This window comes from Rhipicephalus microplus, chromosome 2 (genome assembly GCF_043290135.1).
Source record: "Rhipicephalus microplus isolate Deutch F79 chromosome 2, USDA_Rmic, whole genome shotgun sequence".
Taxonomy (NCBI): Eukaryota; Metazoa; Arthropoda; class Arachnida; order Ixodida; family Ixodidae; genus Rhipicephalus; species Rhipicephalus microplus.
In genome coordinates, this window is record NC_134701.1 from 227,267,259 (window position 1) to 227,275,618 (window position 8,360).

General features: G+C 48.3%; 1 protein-coding gene across 1 annotated transcript in view; it reads left to right on the forward strand.

The window, feature by feature from the left end:
- The window catches only part of LOC142775406 (uncharacterized), a 43,633-nt gene extending 35,737 nt beyond the window's left edge, over positions 1 to 7,896 (forward strand). Inside the window, exon 9 of the mRNA XM_075876806.1 lies at positions 7,192 to 7,896. The gene's annotated coding sequence lies outside the window, so the exon portion shown is untranslated. The remainder of the gene's footprint in view (positions 1 to 7,191) is intronic.
- Positions 7,897 to 8,360: the final 464 nt, after the last annotated feature.

Sequence of the window (8,360 nt, forward strand, 5' to 3'; positions counted from 1 at the left end):
CCCTCCTCCCTGAAGAGCATCGCCTCGATGCTAAACGAAGCGTGTATCGTAAAAAAAAACATTGTCACAGTGTGTGGTACGGTTTTAACCGCACCACGTGCACAATCTCGGGTCGTAGCTGTCGGCGTCAGGGTGGTTGGCTTCCGTCCGGAAGGACTTCGTAATTGACGTCGCTCACTTGTCGTAGCACTTTGTACGGGCCAAAATACCGACTGAGAAGCTTCTCAGAGAGACCTTTGCAGCGCACAGGGGTCCAAACCAACACCTGGTCACCTGGTTTATAATCGACTTGTCTGTGGCAGCGGTTGTAGCGCTGTGCATCGACGCCTTGTTGTTTCTTGATGTTTACGCGGGCTAGTTGACGTGCTTCCTCGGCTCGTTGCACGAAACACTCAGCATCTTCGTCGAGATTCTCGATGTTGTCAATGTCGCATGGGAGCATTGCGTCCAACATCGTCTGAACGTCCCGACCGTATAGAAGACGAAACGGAGTGAATCGTGTGGTCTCTTGCGTAGCGGTATTATACGCGAATGTTACGTAAGGCAGTATTTCATCCCACGTCTTGTGCTGTACGTCTATGTACATAGACAGCATATCAGTCATCGTTTTGTTAAGCCGCTCGGTCAGTCCATTTGTCTGAGGGTGATACGCTGTTGTCTTGCGATGCGTGGAGTAACTTAACTGAAAAACTTGTTCAAAGAGCCTTGCTGTAAACGCTGTTCCTCGGTCTGTGATGACACAGGATGGAGCACCGTGGCGTAATACAATTCTCTCGATGAAAAACTGAGCAACTTCACAAGCCGTGCTTTTAGGAAGCGCCTTAGTTTCAGCATAGCGGGTTAGATAATCTGTAGCGACGATTATCCACTTGTTGCCGGAAGATGACAAGGGAAACGGACCCAGGAGGTCCATGCCGACTTGATCGAAGGGTGTTCTGGGTGGCTCGATAGGGTGAAGTAATCCCGCAGGCTTAACAGATGGGGATTTTCGGCGCTGGCATTCGCGGCAGGCTTGAACGTACTGTTTAACGCAAGCGGCAAGTTTCGGCCAGTAGTAAGACTTTCGTACCCTAGCGATGGTTCGGGTGATGCCCAGATGGCCCGATGGAGGCTCGTTGTGGCAGGCAAATAGAATTTCCTCACGCAGCTCTGCGGGGACGACCAACAGGTAAGTTTTGTTGCTGGCGGCTGCGTTCTTCTTGTACAACACGCCCTGTCGTAAGCAGAAGGATGACAATCCGCGAGTTATATGCTGGGGCAGTGATACGTTGCGGCCCTCTAGATGTTCAATGATAGGTCGCAATTGAGCATCTGCTCGCTGCCGTAAAGCCAAGTCTGTTACGCTTACGGAGCCAAGGAAAGGGCAGTCCTCTTCGAAGCTCTGAGCGGCAGGCTCAACTGGCGCGCGTGACAACGTGTCCGCATCTTCGTGTGCACGACCGGACTTGTACACGATAGTGACGTCGTACTCCTGCAGACGTAGGCTCCACCTTGCCAGTCGTCCGGAGGGGTCTCTGAGGTTCGCAAGCCAGCACAGCGAGTGATGATCCGTCACTACTCTGAATGGACGGCCGTAAAGGTAAGGTCGAAACTTAGCAATTGCCCACACGACAGCAAGGCACTCCTTCTCCGTGGTACTGTAGTTTGACTCCGGGCGTGTTAGGGTTCGGCTTGCGTAGGCGATAACCTTTTCAATTCCCTCCTGCCGTTGGACGAGTACCGCGCCCAGACCGACGTTACTGGCGTCGGTATGAATTTCTGTTTCGGCTTCCTCGTCGAAATGTCCAAGAACAGGTGGTGATGCCAGGCGAAGCCGAAGCTCTGTGAATGCTGATTCTTGTTCAGCACTCCAAACGAACGGCGTATCGTCTCTAGTGAGTCTAGTTAATGGTTCGGCAATTTTCGAAAAATTGCCTATAAAGCGCCGGTAGTACGCGCATAGACCAAGAAACCGCCGCACACTTTTCTTATCGGCAGGAGTCGGGAAGGCTGCGACAGCGGCGGTTTTCTCAGGGTCAGGACGGACGCCTTCTGCGCTTACGACATGTCCAAGGAACTTTAGTTCTTCGTAACCGAAATGGCATTTTTGCGGCTTTAACGTAAGGTTAGCCGTCCGAATCGCCTCAAGTACTTGTCGTAGTCGCTTCAGATGTTCGGAGAAGCTGGTTGAAAACACGACCACATCATCCAAGTACACAAGGCAGCTTTGCCATTTTAAGTCAGTCAACACAGTGTCCATCATGCGTTGGAAGGTAGCTGGCGCAGAGCAGAGTCCGAACGGTAGCACCCGAAATTCGTAGAGGCCATCCGGCGTGACAAAGGCGGTTTTTTCGCGGTCGCGCTCATCAACCTCAATTTGCCAGTAGCCACTCTTTAAATCCAGGGAAGAAAAATACTTCGCTCGTCGTAGTCGGTCAAGCGAGTCATCAATACGCGGCAGCGGATAAACATCTTTTTTTGTGACGTTGTTGAGCTTTCTGTAATCTACACAGAAGCGAAGCGTACCGTCCTTCTTCTTAACCAGAACGACCGGTGAGGACCAGGGACTGTTCGAAGGCTGGATAACGCCGTCGTCGATCATTTCTTTCACTTGCTGCTTGATAGCTGCGCGTTCTGTCGGCGAGACGCGGTATGGCTGTTGGTGAATAGGTCTTGCGTCGTCGTAAGTGATTATCCTGTGCTGTGTAATTGGCGTCTGACTCACTTTAGACGACTGAGCAAAGCACGCCCTGAATTCAAACAATAGCTCTCGCAAGGCCCTCTGGTTCTCTTCTGGCAGTGCACTGTTCATGTCAACATCTATTACGGTTTGTCCATTGCGGCTACTGTCTTCACAGGCAAAACACTCAATGACGTCCTCCAAGGCTTCAGCGTAGGCGACCGCAGTGCCCCGGAAAAGGTGACGATGCTCATTGGTGAAATTTGTAATCATGACCTCGGCTGTACCGTTCCGAATGTCAATGATGCCTCGTGCCACAGAAATTCCAAGCGCCAGCAGCAGGGAGACGTTGCACTCTGCCACTGTTTCACCGTCACTGGTTCCTTCGGAAGTCACCTGAATTAGGATACTTGCACGAGGTGGTATTGTGACACTGTCGTCGGAAACACGGAGGGCGGTTGTACGGCGGTTGGAGTCCCTTGACGTAGCGTTGACTGTCGAAAAGGAAATGCAGCGTCGCCGTAGGTCGATTACGGCGCCATATTCCCGAAGAAAATCGAGGCCGAGAATTAATTCGCGGGAGCAGTCACGTAGCACGATGGAGCTGACCAAAAACGTGCAGCCTCGTATTTGTAGCCTGGACGTGCACAAACCAACCGGCGTTACAACATGTCCGCCAGCTGTACGTACATGCGATCCTGTCCAAGGCATTATCACTTTCTTCAAGGTACGTGCCAATTGTCCGCTAATAATCGAGTAGTCAGCACCAGTGTCTATTAAGGCAGTTAAATTGCGACCGTCGAGCAGCACAGGTATGTCCATTGAAAAGTCGCTCAGCTGGGATACAGGCGCCGGCGTAGTCGAATTTCCGTTGGTCCGATGTCGCGTCGATTGGAGGGCGAGGTCTTCATCACGTCGAGAATCAGCGGCCTCGCCTCGAAAGGTCGCTGGCGTTAGTTTTCCAGGCGAGGGCTCGGAGACCGTCCTTGCGGCCTTCGATTTCCGTTGCCTGAATAAGATGACGACCGCGGTGACGGTGAGCGCGACTGACGCCTGAGTGGGACGTTCTGCCGAGCGATAAAATCTTCAATTTCTGGTGGTCTCTGTCCAAACCGGGGGCGGGGTGAATTGGCAGGAAAACCCTGCAGCCCAAGTCGGCGGTACTGGCAGTCTCGGTAGAGGTGACCCGCTTCACCGCAGTGGTAGCAAAGCGGTCGTCGGTCGGGCATGCGCCATATGTCGGATTTACGCATGACGGGTCGAGTGTCTGCAAAATAAGGGACCACCTGTGCGGACTGCAGTGTGGCGTACGGGGTTGCGGCTGGTAGTGGGACTGGTGCAGGTGCGTTGTGTTCGAACGTGTCGGTATAAGTGGTGCGCTGGAAACCACTCACTGGGGATGGTGTCGTGGACGACGGAACGGTGCGTCTCAATACGTCTGCGTAGGTCACCCCTAGAGGTTCACTTGAAGTTGCGAACGCCTGAAGTGGTGCAGCAACCTGCGTTGGTGTCTCGCGGCGAGGTGTGCCGAGCGCATGCTGAACTTCGTCACGTATGATGGTGGCGATGCAATTCGTGGAAGGCTGCTGCTGCGCCTGGTTCAGCTGTTGCAGCTGTTGTAGCTCGTCGCGAACAACCGAACGTATCAGCTCGCGAAGCGCTCCCACGTCGGTCGGGAACGAGCCTAGCCCGGTGGTATAGGTAGCATTCACTTGCCGATCGTACTGGTTCCGCTGCTGCAGCGCCTTTTCCATGGCGACGGCTTCAGTGAGGAACTCCGCGACCGTTCTAGGCGGACTACGAATGAGTCCAGCGAAGAGCTGCTCTTTCACACCTCGCATCAAGTGTCGCAGCTTCTTGTCTTCCGGCATGGTTGGATCGGCGCGAGTGAACAGATGAACCATATCCTCCACGTATGTAGCCACACCTTCATTAGGCATCTGCATGCGGGACTGGAAGGCCCTTTCAGCGCGCTCTCGACGATCGAGACTCGAGTACGTTTCGCGGAGCCTGTGACAGAACTCATGCCACGACGTTAGGAGGCCCTTGCGGTTCTGGAACCATGTGCGAGCACCATCCAGAAGACTAAAGTACACATTCTTGAGCTTCGCTACTTCGTCCCACCCGTTGAAATCCGCTACGTACTCGTACTCAGCCAGCCAATCTTCCACATCTTCATAGAGGCCACCACGAAAGGGACTCGGAACACGTGGTTTTTGTAGCGTGTAATGAGTGGGTGCAGCTGCGGGTGCAGCGGTTGGAGCAGCGGCGGCTCCAGCGGTAGGGGAAGCGGTGACAGCAACAGTATTCTCCATACCAGTCGACGTACTTGTACTGTGAGGCACAAACTCGGGGGACAGTCCTCGAATCCTCCGACTGAAACGGTGTACCGGCGTAAGCTCTGGGTTTTGGGTCACGTTCCGGCTGCTAGAAGGAGTCTGTTGCATAGGTGAGGTTACCCAGCACCTCCACCATTAAAATGTCACGTTAAAGAGACAGGAGACGTTTTTAAGGCGTCCTCACAAAAGTCCGAAGAGCGGTCGGCTCAGCGCAGCCAAAAACAGAACAATGGCACGAGGGGAACTGCCACTTCGTCTGCCTCTTTTGCGCTGGCAGATCAAGCGCGCGGCAATATGCATTCGTGTGCGCAGATAGTCTTCCATATAGTGTTGGCGAGGAGCGAAGTATTCATACGGTCCCAAGATCAGCTAACCATAGAAATTAAAAAAATTCAGAAGTCAACATGTCGAAAAATTATGTGACTAGGTTTTGAGTGTGGTTATACTGCTATATGCAGATGGAAGAGTAGTTTGAGCATTAGCAATAAAACAAAACAGGGCACGATACTAACAACCAATTACAGGATGTCAAAATATATGCAGCTTCCAGATTACATGATAGCAGCATTTTAGCATCAAGATGCAGCCAGATCTCAATAATTCGTATAAGCAAATACAAAACAAAAGAAAATGTTTTTCACGCCAATTCTCAAAGCATGAATGGCATAAATCGCCATGCATAAAATAAAAGTCATAGCTGAAGGATAAATACGAAATTTCTATGAGATAATCAGAATCATTAAGCTCAACATGACACAGGCTAAGAAAGACCTGACCCAAGCCTGTCTGTCCACATTTAAACTCATCTGAAATAGGTCACACCAAGCTCCTTACGACCAATATTCACCGAAAAGAGTTTCAAGCAAGTTTCATCAAGTCAGTGGTTTTATCGAAACAGACATTAGATAGCTTGCTCATGTTAGTAGAATCACCATGCAAATTACTCAGACTAATTGAATCGCATGGGCACACAGAATCATTATGAATCAAATAGACTTAGCAGTCTGGAGTTGAATTAGGTTGAAGTGCTCACACTCTGTAGTCATCATACAAATACTCTTTGCCTAGTTTAATGAAGCAGTCTCGATGTTGAGGTTAATATGCAATCAAGACTAGAAGCAGCCACTCTTTGGTAATACATCTCAATTCAATGTCTTTGGTGTGCATATGCATGTGTGAATGTCAATAACAGCCAGCTGCTTAAGAAATGCAAGTTATAAGTAATCTTCCTTGCAATGAAGACACAATTTTCTTATGAATGGCACTTCAATAATTGCCACTGAAGTCCTTTCAGCACAGGACATGTACAATTAAGTTAGCACCACTATACATTACGGAAGTGCACTGTTTCTTATAAGTTCTCATAAGTGATGAAATCTTAGAATCCTGTATAATCAATTGTTCAGCATTGCGCAGGCTTTAGGCTGAGGCGTGATAAACTCGCTGCTCAAAAACTGACTCAACAGCTCATGGTCTCCTTATAATGGTGTTACAAGCTGAACTATGCCACAGAAATACTTCATACATGCGACAAGTCTGACCCTAGTCAACCTGTGTACAAACCCTGTATCTCTTTAATGAAAACTGTATAACTTATCTGATACTATCTGGCCCCTGCAGCTTTGTAAAATTTATTGCATTTAACTCCTTTGTTTAGATTCCTTCACAGAGGTCTTTTAGCTATTTCAAAACCGCTGTTTTTATCATTTTTTTTTCCACCCCCCTTCATTGGAATTATGGGGGGGGGGGGTGCCTCAGCCCCTAGTCTCCCCCCCCCCTCCCTGACTACAAGCCTGCTGCTTAGGCTCCTTCATTTTGGCCTGCACACTGTTCTTCATGAAAGGGAACACACGATTGCGTGACCTGCTCTCTACAACAGCTGCCTACAGTATCTTGCAGCGCTTGTCCAGCGGCCATAACTAGTTGTTTTGTTTGCAATTAGACGACTACAAACGCCAACGCTTTTTCTTTGGCTGTTGGTTGATGATGTTCCTGTAGGCAGCCGCCGCAGAGCACAATCTTCATCAACAATGTATCTGGAACTATGTTGCATTACAAAACCAGTTTTTACATTTTCCTAAGTAAAGTTAATGCTGTAGCAAAATCAAGCACCTAACTATGTTTCCGGAAACTTGTTTTATGAATTCACACTGGTGAGGTGATAATAAAATGTATACGTTTCTGTCTTTTCAGACAGCAGAAGTGGACGACTAAAACGGAAAAAAAATCCACAACTTACTTCGGGACCAACAGTAGTGAATGGACTTCCAAACACTGATGCAAAATGCCTGCAACCATAACACAAGGACTGTGGAACCAAAAAACTTTGTGTGCTTCTAGTTTGATTTCCTTGCTGTGCAAGTTTAGACTCGCCTGGTGCAACTACGACCGCTGATAGGCTTACGCAACCGACTACGCATCAAGGCATCAAATTTGCGAATTTCCATGTTCATAACACAACTGAGCCCACCGGCAAAAAGATGACAAGGACTAGGATAATCACTGTCAACCTATCAATTTTTCTTGGACATAGTATGGGGACAAGTGCCTTGCTCAGGCAATCGTGAATAATGAATGTTTGAAAACAAACAAATCATGCCCTAAAGTAAGATGTAGGGTGAGGAAATATAAGTATGCTCATTGTAAAAAAGTCACACATTACACACTAATGAATAGCTCGCTTTAGACTTAGCAGTCTGGAGTTGAATTAGGTTGAAGTTCTCACACTCTGTAGTCATCATACAAATAGTCTTTGCCTAGTTTAATAAGGCAGTCTCGATGTTGAGGCTAATATGCAATCAAGACTAGAAGCAGCCACTCTTTGGTAATACATCTCAATTCAATGTCTTTGGTGTGCATATGCATTTGTGAATGTCAATAACAGCCAGCTGCTTAAGAGATGCAAGTTATAAGTAATCTTCCTTGCAATGAAGACACAATTTTCTTATGAATGGCACTAAAGGCCTTTAAATAAATGCCACTAAAGGCCTTTAAGCACAGGACATGTGCAATTAATTTAGCACCACTATACATTACGGAAGTGCACTGTTTCCAAAATTATTCAAGAATAACATTACCTTCTAATTTTTAACAGGTCTTGAGATCCATTTTGAGAGATACAGTGACCAAATACACTTGCGAGCAAAGCTCTGACATGGTATGAGCTCTTTCTATTCCTTTTTCTCAAATCAATGGGTAGCAATATACGTAATCATTTGTATAATGAACCCTGTGCAAGAATTTTCGCAGACTATTTTCTGTTACTGTTTGTGGCAACTAGAAGTGCAGCAGCTATGTGTTCTCCGTCATCCTTCTGAAAATGTTGATCATATGCAACAGTATCGCATTTCCAATATTTCTCA